General features: G+C 42.9%; 1 long non-coding RNA gene across 1 annotated transcript; it reads right to left on the bottom strand.

Moving 5' to 3' along the window:
* Window positions 1–7550: 7550 nt before the first annotated feature.
* On the bottom strand, window positions 7551–13982 carry LOC142830846 (uncharacterized). The gene is made up of 3 exons (XR_012906371.2): window positions 13621–13982; window positions 11717–11833; window positions 7551–8378 (listed from the first exon to the last, which is right to left on the bottom strand). It is a non-coding gene; the product is annotated as an uncharacterized LOC142830846 (long non-coding RNA).
* Between the last annotated feature and the right edge of the window lie 363 nt (window positions 13983–14345).

Here is a 14345-nt window from a genome sequence, read left to right as displayed (position 1 = left end):
GCTCACTATGTTCTTTCAGAAACAAGTTGTAGCTAATACTCCTTCAATGATTTGTTGTTCTTCATTCTATATTTGGTCTGTGTGGAGGGTCACCTGAATGAAATTGATGGTGTTTCTGCTCCCAGACTGGGAAATAAAAGTAACGTCCAAAGAAATCATTCAGCCTTTAAATCATTTGGAGAGAGGAGAGAGGAGAGAGAAGAGAGGAACATTTTAAAGAGAAATACAATTCTAGAATGTTTTAAGTCAGAAGCTATCTTCTTTTGACCAAGAAATAGCATAATATTAGGTATGTATTGTATTGTATGTGGCCAGATTTTAATAGGGTCTTTTTTGTCTAACTCAGAAACAAAGCCAGACTTATTGGATATCTATGTTCAATTTTTGTCTTATCATATGGCCACCAAGTCATTGCATATATAGTATATAACATAGTGCTACCTGCTAGGCTTTTATTTTCAGGACAAATGTACTCGTTCATTTGTAAATACTGTTGCTTATGCAGAAATGCCATTTGTATGAATAAAAACTCCTTCTCAAACATTTCTGTGTGACTGACAGTCACATCCATAGTTGAAGAAAAGCAAACAAGAAAGGTTACAAATATCACAGCTCGAAGTGTATATTGGAGGTAGTAAACTTATTACCTATTAAACGTTCCCAGTATTTGCATCTAAAATTATTCAAGAATGACTAAGAGTTTAGACAATGAGAAAGCAACACCTTGTAAAAATACAATATCAATATGCTATATTATAATTTCATATTCATTTAAAAGTCGAACTTTAATAGAATATAGGTACAGCTTGGTAAGATAATGTTGCTACCAGAACCTTATATTTTCCATTTCCTGCTACTTAGGGTCAGGTTCTGCCTGTCTTAATCATTCTGAATGTTACCGTATTCTATTAATACTAGCCAATTAGCCCGTCATAAAACAGGATTTTCAGGTCTCTCCTCCACATCGGTCTTCTCTCCTGAGCCTCCGGTCTCTCTCTTTCTCTCTCTTTCTCTCCTCCTCCTACTGTCTCCCTCTCTCTCTCTAAGCTCTCATCCGCCTTCTGCCTCTCTCTCCGTCTCTCTCTTTCTCTTCTCCCCCTCCTGCCTCTCACTCTCCCTTTCTCTTCTCTTTCTCCACTCTCCTCTGGCTCCGTTGCGGATGCACTCTCGTCACCAGCCCTCCCCCTTCTCCCCGCCCCCCTTTGCCTCCCACTGTGGCTCTTGGCTGACTTCTGTGCTGCTCAGCTGGGCCGCCGCGCGGGAGCAAGCAGTGCAAACGGCCTCTCTCTCTCTCTCTTCTCCTCCTACTGCTTCGCCCTCTCTCTCTCTCAGCTCTCGTCCACCTCCTGCCTCTCTCTCTTTCTCTCTCTCTTTCTCTTCTCCCCCTCCTGCTTCTGAATCTGTGTTTCTCTTCTCCTACTCCTGCTGCATCTCTCTCACTCTCTCTCTCACTGTCCTCTGCCTCCTCTCCATTTCCTCCATTCTCCTCTCTGTCTTCTCCGCGTCTGCTCCGCTTTCCTCCTTTTGAATCCAGTGCCCTTTCCTGATGTCAGAATCGCACGCTCGTCCAAGCCCCCCCCCCCCCCCCCCGGCTGTTCCCTTTGGGCAGCACTGTTGCGTCCCGCCGTGGTGCTCGGCTGACTTCTGCGCCACTCAGCTGGGCCGCCGTGCGGGAGCAAGCGGTACAAGCGGCCGTTTGGGTGCTGCATGGGGAGTGTGGACCCCAAACGGCCACTTGCTCCACTTGCTCCTACGCAGCGACCCAGCTGAGTGGCGCAGAAGTCAGCTGAGTGCCACAGCGGGAGGCAACAGCCAGCGTTTCAGTGTTACAGAGTCACAGACATTGGGCTGCTATATATATGACTCCTCAGACTTTTTTTTATTTTTTCATTTATTTTCTGTTCTTTGGCTTTGATGGGCGGGATTATTTCTCAAGCTTACTACAGGCTGAACCTCCCTATTCCAGCATGCGTGGGACCGGAGTGGTCCCAAAAAAGAGAATTTGCCGGACCAGGGGAAGTCAGGCATCCAGGCTCTCTGGTGGCTCCCCTCCCAGTTGCTGTCTCAGGAGAATCCGGAGGCATGACCTCTGGAGGTTCTCCTGCCTAGGGCTGCTACCCACAGCCCACTGCTGAGACTTTGCTTCCTACCCTGGACCCTCACAGCAGCAGCAGCTTCTCCCAGTTTCACTGACCCCAGCCCCATGTGTGCAGTGGCAGCAGCTGCTCCTGGGGTTCCCTGGTCTTGCGCATGATGGCAGCTGCTCCCATGATTCCCCATGAGGGATGGGGAGAAGGAGCACTGGGATCAGCTGCCACCATGCAGGCCAGGGCTGGGGAACACTGGAAGTAGCTGGCAGTTGCTCCTGGGGCTCTCTACCCCCAGGTCACTGCCCCTGCAGGCTGCTGCATACCAGACCATATCTGCTCCCAGCTGTTCTCAACCTCTGCAGCAGGAGCTCTCTGGTCTAGCAACATTTTGGTACTGCCAGATCATGGATGTTGCCAAACAAGAGAGTCCTGGATGAGAGAGGTTCAACTGGTAATTTTATTCGCTCTCAGGCAGAATGTATCTGGTGGTTTATAACATAACAATGTTCCAGGTTTTTTGACCTGGTTTGCTTTGCCTGTGTGAGTGGGCCAATGAGTATTATAACCTGAACACAGTCCATTATAAAGTTAGGGTGTGTCTAGACTACAGGGTTTTTTCGAAAAAAGTAGCCGTTATAATGCAAATGGTGCTTTTTGGAAAGAGAGCATCCAGACTGCCTGGGTGCTTTCTTTCAAAAAAGCGACTTGCTTTTTCTAAAGTACTGGTTGCAGTCTAGACACTCTTTTTCGAAAGAGGCTTTTTCAAAAGTATCTTTTGAAAAAGCCTCTTTCGAAAGAGGCTTGCAATCTAGATGTAGCCTTAGAACATGGTTTGAACTAATCCATATAGACAAGATGAGGTTGTAACATCGTGTCACACACAATAATATATGGTCTATAGGAGGGCCTTAAATATTCCATGTAGGCTTTAAAGTTCTTTAAAGGTGATTGGGATTAGGCAGAGAAAGTCATATTTTTGCTGTTGTTTTTGGTTAGTGGGGAACATTTTTTTCTGCAAGTCAGCACCCTGTTTATAGTACAAAAATCAAATGAATTGATAGGATGTAATATAACGCGGCAGGAATTCTTTGTTTACACTGGGACAGCTGTATCTTCAGAAAAGAAGTTTAAAATTTGAAAAAAAAAATTGAATGCAGCAAACCCCTAAAACTATCAGTTACACAGTATTCTCCCCACATGATTATTCATATTCTGTGGCTAGGGCAGATTTTTGATGGATTTTTCTATGTGTTTTCAATAGTATGTACCTCACTTGACCCATATGAACTTCCTGGAGGAGGCAGAGCTTCTTGGCAGGGCACCTGGTAAGACTAAGATGAAAAAAGGTATCTGCTTACTTAGGCTATGTCTAGACTTCCAGGGAATGCCTCTACTCTTCTGACATTTTTTTGCGTAAGAGCATATACGCTCTTTTGGAAGCTCCATATTTCTAATTTTATGAGGAAAAAGGGCTCTTTTGAAGAGGAAGTTTTTCTGAAATTTGGCCCCATGTAGATGGAGAATTTCAGAAAAGCTTCTTCCGGAAAAACAATTGGAAAAAGGTACGCAAGTTGAAGAGTGGAATTTGCTTATCTTTTTCCAAAAAAAAAAAGCAGCAGTCTAGATGTAGCTTTAGTGGCCAATTCTTACACGGTCTCGTTTAAAATCTTAACCTATCTGAAGTGTGCTCATAAACATTTTTAAATGCCCAGCCTTAAAATATGCATTTCTCAAGGAGCCACTGCAAGTGTGAAGCTTTCAGTCTCTAGCCAGCAGTGTTATTGGTGAGCAAAATATCTTCATTTTTTATGGAAAGTTACCTTAGTGTTTTTATTCCCATTTTCCATAATTTATAATTAGTTGAAGAGGATCTCCTGAGATTTCCAGTGAAAAAAATCACATTTAATATGATGGAACAAAGCAGGCTGATGTTTGACCCAAAAGTTAGGTAAGTGCTTCCCAAGATATGGCTCGTTTTTGATAGGTGAAGGAAAGGAGTTGAATCGTCGTTCTGGGGTTGAACTATGGTTCTGACAATTCCCTAACACTCTTTGCCCTCTTGAGCCTCCTTATACTACACAAGAGACATCTTAGTCATGTGCTCCCTCAAATGCAGAGTTCTGCTTGGTGCTTACATGGGGCACACTAGAGTGGCTGAAGGCTATTTATTCCCTTACCTACATTTAATGGCTGAATAAAGGCCAGTAATCACATCCTGGGTTATTAAATGCAAATGGCAAGTATTTAAGGGCCATATGGTGCCATGCTGTGTATGCCCTAATACTGCCTGTTAATGACTAATTTAAACTGTTGAGTAATGGTTTGAAATATGGCTCACTGGTGGGAATTTGAGGACAGAACATTGTACCAATTGGCTAGAGTGCTGTGCTACCACGGTTTGTAAGATGAGCAGTTGTCTCATTCTAATCCCTGATGGACAATTGGTCCCCAAATAGGTATGATCAACCAACACTATAGTCAAAGGAAAGATTCCGAGTGACTTCAATGGATCAAATTCTTAGGATCACAGTTTTGTTTACCTTCAGCTTTTATGTGGCATCCATCCTCATAGTATCTGAGTACTTTACAGTCTCTCATGTATTTATCCTCACAAACACCACGTTGAGATAGGGAAGTGAGGCACAAGGAGACTGCAGATTTCCCCAGGTCATACTGAAAGTCTGTGGTGAAGCTGAATTGAACCTGGGAATCCTGAGTCTTAGGCCCTTTTCATAAAACAAGGAGTCAAGGTCACTTGTTTTACCACAGGCTTGTGATAAATGCATTTCTCCTCACTGTCTAAAAGTTGGATTAAAGTAAGACAGACCTGAACAGTATATAAATGCTGAAACCCATTAAAATCATTATCTAATTAAAAAGAAGTCAGAATGAATAAACTCTCTGTTTGCCAGTGGCTAAAGCCCAATGATTTTCTGAACTGTGCCCTACTTTGCTGTGTATTGCTATTTTTTTGCAAACAATGAACAATGTAAAAGAACTGACCCTTTAAAAATAACGTACTACCAGGTAAAGCTAAAATGAGTTGATCCCCCCCCCCCCGCATTTTTTATGTTGCAAACACAAATAATTCATATGATTCCATTTAGATTTTTTTAAAGTAAGAGAAGAATGAGAAAATCCATGAAGATTACTGAACACAGAAGTACAAAAAAATCCACACAGAAATTCCAGTTTGGTGCCACAGCTCTGGGGTGCAATTTGGACCAACGAGGGGCTGTGTCATCTCTTACTCTGTGAAGCACTCAGGCTATGTCTACATTGCAGAGTTTTTACGGGATTCCGTGTTACCGGGTTACTGTCCAGGTAACACATCTGCTCTTCCAAAAAATTTTTCAGAAGAGCAGATGCACTTTTTCAGCATCCCTGTAAATCTTGTTTTACAAGGAAGAAGGGATGTTCTGAAAATGAGTCGGGGGGTCTGACGTTTGGCCCAATGTAGATGGGCCAAATGTCAGAAAAGTCACTTCCGAAAAAAGAAGCGGAGAAAGCTACACAAATTGTGGGTTGCAATTTGCATAGTTTTTTTCCAGAAGAACAGTGCAGTGTAGACATAGCCTCAGTGTTACAGTGCTTTGGCAACCTAGCTGTCTGTCACTCAAAATAAACAACAATAAGCATGTTATTTACCAGCCCTGGTTCAACATCTCTGACCATGGCAGCCTGTCGACAGCCCCACTGTGACGTTCATCAACCTTGGTTGACTTTTCCTCAGTCAGGACCTTCCACTGTTTTGCCTTAGCTTCATAGGTAAAAGATCTTTGCTTAATCAGGTTTCTCAGCTTATATTCAGTTTCCAGAGATTTCAAACCCTACTGTAGTTGAAGGACCCATCTTCTCAGCTTGCAAGAGCTCTTATCCCATGTGTCTGCTCTCTAGTGATGGATGCCAAAGATGGCTTCCATCCTATATTTTCATGTCAGACCAGTGAACATTTGCACTGTATTCTCTGAAAATTAAAACCCAGACCAAGCATCTCTCTCATGTTGAGGTACAGTTGCCATGCTGTCTCCTTCCCCACTGGCTATTTTGATCACTTTATTTACCTGATATGTAAATGTACTTTCATTGTCTCTGCCTGATGATTGGGTGAGAGAAGCAAATTCACATTCATTTGTTTAAGGCGAGAGATCAGAATCTCGCAGCCTGTGGGCTATCCCAGGCTGGAACAGTTGTGCAATCTGTGTGTGCTCACCGAGTGTGGTCCGCTTCCTCCCAGTTCATGTCCCTTTGAGAAATGTGAGGAGGCCTGACCACTGCTCCAGCCTGGGATGACTCACTGGCCAGGAGCTTGAGACTCCTGTCTAAGGCAGACTTGTTTATCATCTCCTTATGACATGCCTGGGTTTAGTCATCATTCCAGCATACATCCAAAATTCTTAATACACATGGGCTACGTCTAGATTACATCCCTTTTTCGTAAAAGGGATGTAAATTAGACGTATCACAATTGCTAATGAAACGGGGATTTAAATCTCCCCTGCTTCATTAGCATAAAGATGGCTGCCGCTTTTTTTCCGCACGGAGCTTTGTCGGAAAAAAGCGCCAGTCTAGATGCTGATCTTGCAGAAAATAAAGCCTTTTCTGAAAGATCCCTTATCCCTCTATGAAATAAGGGATAAGAGATCTATGAAATAAGGGATATAAATAAAGAACATACATTCCTGGCGATACAGGAATATAACTAGTTATTTATGGTTCAATGCAATTGTCTCTCTAAAAATTCACCTTCTCATGTTTTCTTATTTTTTTTTAATAAATTACATCAGAATGGTCTTTTGTAAATTGCTTCTCATGTGAATCAATAGCAATACAATTAGTGCTTCTATCAAAAACAAGACTGTTTTCTTTAACATTTGGAAAATGAATAATTTTCTTGTCCTTTAGGCAGACCAAGAATTACAATATAGTTTAAACAAGCATGTGAAGTGTCTTAAGGCCCAGTCCTGCAAGGTGCTAAGAGTCGTGAACCCCTTTTGCCTTCTAAAGCCATTGAAAGTTCCCAGCAATTCATACAACATGCTTAAGATCTGACAGGATCTGGCCCTAAAGCTCAATGAATGTTCAACTCGGACATTTTTACACTGCACTTAAAAATAATTCTTGGAGAGTGTTTATGATTTCAAGCAGTGCAAAGAAGAAAGAATAGAGCATTTTCTAAAGAAATCTCTAAAGTCTCTAGCATTCTGCTTTATAGTGACAAATTAATTGCCAGCAAAATGCTACATGGGTGTTCTGCAAGAAGGTGTCTTCTTAGTTTGAAACATGTTCTCGGTCTTCCTTTTAGACAAAAATGACTTGTCTCATTTTAGGAATTTGAGGATCAGTATGCATCTGTTAATTCAGCTGAAAATACTCAGGGCTTGCTCTTGTTCTTAGATATACACTGTAAGGTCATGTTGCCATTAACTAATAACTATGGTTGTTGTGATTTTATGTGGCTGCTGATTTTAAAAGATAAGTGCTGGTGCATACCTGTGTGTATCGGCGAGAGATATCAAGCCTTTGAACTTTTAAAATAGAAAATGTAAAATTAGATAAGCCAAGGGACATTAATATTACAACAGGCCTGATGTAGCAAAACACTCATGCCTTAAGTGTGTGAATATTCCCACTGCAGCCAATGCGGTTAGCACCATGTTTAAAGCCTAAGCATATCCTTAAGTAATTTGCTGTGAGAGCTGGAAGAAAATTTTCAGAGTAGAGGTTTATTTGCAACACACAAACAAACATACACTTTTGGACAGGAAAATACAGGAACCATTTTGAAATGTTCCATTTCAGCACTTTGAAGTAGAATGTTCACACTCCTTATTTTGAAATGATGTTTCATTGTGAAATTTAGCTAGATTTATTTAAGAAGAAAAAGGGTAAAAAAAAACCCTCTATTGGGGGTCCATCTTTAATTTTATCTTAAAAGTTTTGTTTTTTCCCCACATTTCATTGAGAGAAAAAATATCCATTTTGGGGAGATCTGAAACTGTAACTTGTTTATGTATTTTTTTTGGTTCAGCCTTTGAAGTGCAAAGGTCAGAAATATTGTATCTGTCTATGCTTACCAGTCCCCATATATACATATATCAGAATGTTAAAATCATATGAGAACAGAAGAGCCACCATAGGAGCAACATAGATATGCAACATTTATGACTCTGCTCATAGCTTCTTGATAAGTAGGACAAAGATGAAGAAACAATAGACAAACTGTGTCCATGCACCTCTCCCGAAACTTTTTCCATACACAGCAATCAATCGTACATTGTCAGGACTCTATAAAGGAAAACAACACAAGAAAGAACTCAGTTAAAGTTTTTGTGAGCTTGTAACTGTACCTTCATGGGTCATAATTGAGAACACCGAATTCAAGTCACACTGATGAGAAATAGGGCAAATACACCCCAAAATGCTGGTGATTATTCTACCATAAAATATATCCAACCAATGGGGGGAGGGTGGAGAAGGGGAGGAAGCTATTTAAATTTCTTACAGGTACTGATGTATTGCAAACCTCTCCCATAGGAGTTGTGATAGAACAGTACCTGTAAGAAATTTAAGTGTAGGACGGAGTGTGTAGGACTCAGGGTAGGGGGTTGAAGCGTGGCTTGGTGTGGAGGGCTGAAGGCAAGGGGTGGGGATGGGGGAGCTGCAGGAGTCTGGTCAGGGGGTTGGGAGGTACAGAGGCTCAGGGCACAGGGTCGGGGGCTGCAGGAGTGAGAGCAGATGCTTGGATGGGTTTAGGTGCTCAGGGCAGCAGCATGTAGGGTGCAGGGTATGAGGAGAGTTGGGGCTGGTAGTGAAGCCACCACAGGGCCAACTGCCCAATACTTGGGTTTGGCAACTGTTCTTCCTGGTCACCCAATTCTCAGGGCTGGCTTGTCTGCTGGATCCCTGGGGCTGGCTGGAGTGAAGGATGCTACAGTCCCCAGAATTAAACAGTGTAGCGAGGTCCATGCTGCCTGCCCCCTGGAAGCCCAGGGCTTGTGGGGGCAGCAGGGGCCGCATTGCCTGGCCACTACATCCCTAGGGCTGTTGGTCTGTCCACCAGATCCCTAGGGCTAGCCAAGGTGGCAAGGACCATAATGACCATCTGGGATCAGATCCCCAGGATTCATAGGGGTAGCAGAAACAATGCTTCCTAGCTGCCAGATCCCCAGGATTTATAGGTATAGTGATTGCCCTGCCCATCCATCCGAGCACAGGGTCCTCCTGGGTGGGTCCTGGGAGCCCTGCTCGTGCTCCCTACAAGGACCAGAGCAGTTTCGGGGGAAGGAGGAGGGGGCTTGTGGCTCCGCCATGGGTAAGCAGGCCTGTGGCAGGGAGAGCCGCGCGGTCAGGGTTGCTGCTCTCAGGCTGGCTTCCTGCCATAGGCTTGTCCCGGGTGCCTGCAGCTTTAAGAGTTGCCAGGAGACAGGAATTATAGAGTTGTGGTTACTTTGAATGGAGTGGCCACCAGGGCACCTGTGTTATTTCCTGGAGGCCTCTTCTTTCAAAAGAAAACCCTCTTCCCCGTCCACACACACCTTTTTCTGAAAGAGCTCTTTGGAAAAAGACTTCTTCCTCGTAGAAAGAGGATTCCCACTGTCGGAAAAAACCCTCTGTTCTTTCAAAAGAATGCAATTGCCGTGTGGACGTAGCTCAAGTTTTTTCGGAAAAATGGACATTTTTAATAAAATGTGAGTTGTCAGGCCCTGCGTTCTTAGCCCTGAGATAGCAAAGGTTCTTCATTTTTGCTAGTAATGTTAATAGTAAATGTCTTCACTAGGGGCAATAGAACTATCACTAAGACAGAGCTAATTATGAAGAGGCTGGTTCTCTCATAAGGTTAGCAATTGTTGCTGAGGTGTAACAGTTTGATAGCCTGAAGGTTGTCTTGGCTTTCCTATCACCTATCCCCGCTGCATTGTTTCAGCATGAAGGATTGGTAGACCCCAGGCTGGAAACAGTAGAAAAATTGGTATATGCAGATCCAGATTGTGCAGCATTGGAAATATTCCCTGAAAGTTATTTGTATTCCTGGATTGGAGAGCAATATGGAATTAATATCAGATTTTTCAATCTTTTTAAAAACACAATGTATATTTGGTATTCCAAGTGGATCTGACTCATTGATTCTTATAAACTATGAGACAACTTCTTTCAGCAGGACTCCTATGTCCAAAGATCAAAGTAGGGTGTTGGAAGGGAAAAGGAAGCAGACACTGTTTCTCTGTATATTTTACAACAAGTGGGTTTCCTGATATTGTGGATTTTCTTTTAGTCTCTGCCAGGGAGTGGGATTTTATAGAAGAAAACAAAAACTTATTAAGCTGAAGAAGAAAAGATTGATGTGAAAGAAGATTATTTTTTAATTTATCAAATGGTACAATTTCAAACACAGCTGTGATCCTGGAACACACAGATTTCTGTCAGTTCTCCATAAAGCTTGTTTGTTTAATTTAAGAATAAGAGACAGTGTCATGTGATACACTGACCCAGCCCTTTTCTGGATACTTGCCCTGTAGTGTTTTCTTTGACTATACTTTACTCTGAACTTCTGCCTCCACTTTTTCAGATTTTGCATTAAAGTGGATTGAGAAGTATTTTTCTGTTTAGAATGAAAGCCAAACTGTTTCTGTTCACCTTTTCCTACCCCAAGATTATGAGCGTCTGGACTCATTCCAGGGAAATTTATGTTGAAATGTATGTTCCAGGGAAATTTTCTGATTGGTTGCTGTTACAAATGGTTAAGCAATACTTTATGTTTATGTTATGCCTCTTTATGTTACTCATCCTGTGACACATAACTGATTAGTTTGGATACATAAGAAATCCTAAAACAATAAAGTCTTATTCTTGAAAATTAAAAGAAAAAATTCTAGGGAGGGAGTGGAATCTCCCTCATTGGAGATTTTAAAGAGCGGGATAGACAAATGCCTGTCAAGGATGGTGTAGATGGTACTTGGTCCTGCCATGAATGCATGTGACTGGACTTGACCTCTCAAGGTCCCTCCCTCTTCTATGAGTCTATGAAATACCCAGGGTTAAATCTGGGGGAGGGAGGAGACGTGTGGCTATAGCTGGCAAGGGGATCCTATAGGCAAGTAGGAGACGGGTTTGTGGCTGGCCCGGGGTTCTCTGGGAAGGTGGGGGATGAGGCTCTGACTGACCCGCGGGTCTTCTGGTCCAGGGATGGTGTTCAGGTTTTCACTGGGTGAGGGTGGGATCGTGACTATATTTGAGGAGAGGGATGGGGGGGCCTATTGATTGTTCTTTCCAGGGGCCTGGAATTCCTGTTGAAGGGCTTGGCCGAAGGAATCCCACTGTTCTTACTGCAGAAAAGTTCAGTAATGAGATGTAGCATAGAATCACATGGGTTTTGTCATAGCAAAAGCCATTCACCATATTCTAGTTTGAATGTTGACAGAAAAGTCCATGAGGTACAGATGGGTGTTTTCCATGGTTAAGTGTTCCTTGATTGACTAATCAACTTGACTGTATTTTTAACATGCATAGCAACATATACAGCAGGCAGTAGAATAATAAGTGCTGCATGAACATACATGGAAATATTTCTTTTAAAGGTAGACAGCATTTTTCAGTATCCAATGAAAATAGCTTCTTGTGCTTACCTCAGAACCAATGGTGGTAGACTCATAAATGACAAAGAAAAAAGACAACACCCAGTGAGAGAGACTATCCTGGCTGCTGTCACTGTTGCTTAAGCTGGGACATTCTGGAGCCTGATCCTATAAATATATAAAAATTCAGTGGTGCAATTGTCATTACAGAAGTGAATTAGTATTTGTGTGTGTGTATACATACACACACACATACACACACACAATCCCATTAATTGTTAGAAGCTAGTGTGACTCCCAGTGATGATCATGGAGGGGGGAGAGCTCCAGACCCTGAGATGCCAAAGTTATATCACAAAGAGAGATGACAAACGCTGAGCAGCATTGGTATTTCTGACATTTGCTTTTTAAAGTAGCATTTTTTTGCCTTTTGTTAATTGGGGTTTTTTAAGGGCCTGATCCAAAGGCCACTGAAGTCATATCAGAATCTTGGCTTTCAATCAGGCCCTTAGCACTTATTAAAGGCATCATACCATTGGGCTTGTAAATGAAGTTTCCTTGACCAGATCATGGGACAGGAAGGGGCAATGCTGTCACAGTGCCGAACCAATGTGATTCATTCCCTGAATTGTATGGACTGTCAGCAGGGGGAAGAGGCTAGTTTAATCTCCATGCCTATTTCTCCTGCATTTTGTGCCTATGTTAACAGTACCAGGTTTGAGAATGTGCTTTAGTTTGGAGACTTGCTCACTGGGAACCGGTTTGAGACCACCAACTCACTTCAAATGAGCAATCCAGCACCAATTAAATGGAATAAACATTCGATCCCTGGGCTGGATTCCAAGAGTGACCTAGGGGTGAAATTCTCTGTATTCCCTTACCAATACCCTGAGCCTACCCTCCTTACTTTCATTTTAATTGCACTGTATTATGACTGGTTATTAACGGCTTGCATGACACGGTGGAAGGAGGGATTGTACATATTGTTTTTAAATTGTATTTAAAATGATATTAGACATTTTGCTTATACTATCAGATGTTTTTATAGGGACTGTCGTAGAAATACTGATTCAGAATACAACTAAACCTTCCCTTAGTTTTTTAGACATGTGGTTAAACAACACTTACTTTCAAAAACCCCTTCATGAAAAAAAAAGTGTGGGGGATGGAGTAGGGAAAGGAGGGAGGTCTGGCTGTGTGGTAGGGAAATAGAAATGCACTTCCATTTCTTGAGCAATCCTGTGGAAGTTCCCTGGGTAGAAATATGCGGGATGAGTGAGGTGGGGTCCAGGAGGCCCAAGGCTGCATTGGCACATGGATTTTGTAATGGAGAGTGCACAAACAAGCTGATGGGGACTATTCCAATTGTTAGGCTACAGTGGTGTCTACAGAGCAGTTTGTGCAGAGGGAGCTGCTTTGTCGCCTAGGAAGCAGATGGAATCCACCCCACTCTGTATCCTTTCATGATTTGCCCCTGAGAACAAGCCATAGATCCACACACAGATACTAGAAGATTTACCTGGCATTGCTTGGGTCCTTAACTTAATTAATTTTTCCTTCATGTTAATCATTCCTGTGGGGTGGGGCTAGGGATGAGGGGTTCAGTGTGCAGGCTGCTCCAGGGAGAGAGGACAACCCCAGCCCTCTCTCACTGTAGCAGCTTGGGGCCAGGTAAGAAGCACCTCTCTGTGGCCACTGCAGATCCAGCAGGCAGAGCAAGTGGAGGGGCACATGCTCCCCAGCTGGGACAGGTCCATGCTCATCTGCCCCCTGTGCTCTGCAGCAGCTTCAGCCCCCCTGCCCTCCCTAAAGGGTGGTGGGAGGCTCAGGACTGAAGCAGACCCTTTCACCTGCCTCGTCTCTTTTCTGTATGATTTCATAAGCAATCCCATTCCAGGCACATCTTCCTGGCACAACCAACCCCTTACCTTTCTTTAAGCCACATCTATACTTACCATGCTGGAGATGGATCTTCTGGCATTTGATACAGTGCGTCTAGTAAGGACCTGTTAAATAGAACATCAAGGATACCCCAGGGTGACACCAGCACTTCTCAATTCATGAGGAGTAAGGGAAGTTGACAGGAGCATTTGCTCCTGTCATCCTCCCTCTGTGGAGCCACGCCAAGCTCAGCTTAAGTACATTGACTCCAACTATGTTATTTACGTAGCTGGAGCTGCGCACCTTAAGTGGACCTTATGGGTGTGGTTATACACCTGACCTAAATCTTTAAGTTATGGTAAAAAGAAGTTGTATTTAGGAAGAGCTCTTGAACAGACAGACAGACAGATACACTCACAGACAACCAAATACTCTCAAATATATAGTAGATAGTGAATGGAATAATGAATTCACATCACAGTAGTTCTTTTGGGTAAAGTTGATCAATAACATGGCCCCTGAGCTCTCAGTACCATTGCTCTCTGTAAAACCAACCAACCTAACAAAAGTTATCTTGTATTGCAAATTGCGGATGTGGGGCAATTTGGCCTGCTGATAGATTTGGAAGCATGAAAGCTCACTTGCTATTGAGATGTGATTAAAATTGCTTGTTTTCCATTAAACTGGTTCCATACACACGAGCTGAGTAGCCCTCATTCATTTTGTTTTGCTGTTCACAAGCCCGAAGCAGTAACAGATTCAAGTGCCTATCTAGCACTCAGTAGGAGAGACAAAGCCA

This window comes from Pelodiscus sinensis, chromosome 10, assembly GCF_052426305.1.
Source record: "Pelodiscus sinensis isolate ZL-2025 chromosome 10, ASM5242630v1, whole genome shotgun sequence".
In the NCBI taxonomy this organism is placed as follows: domain Eukaryota; kingdom Metazoa; phylum Chordata; order Testudines; family Trionychidae; genus Pelodiscus; species Pelodiscus sinensis.
Note: the sequence above shows the minus strand (reverse complement) of the source record. Positions and strands in the feature narration are given on the sequence as shown.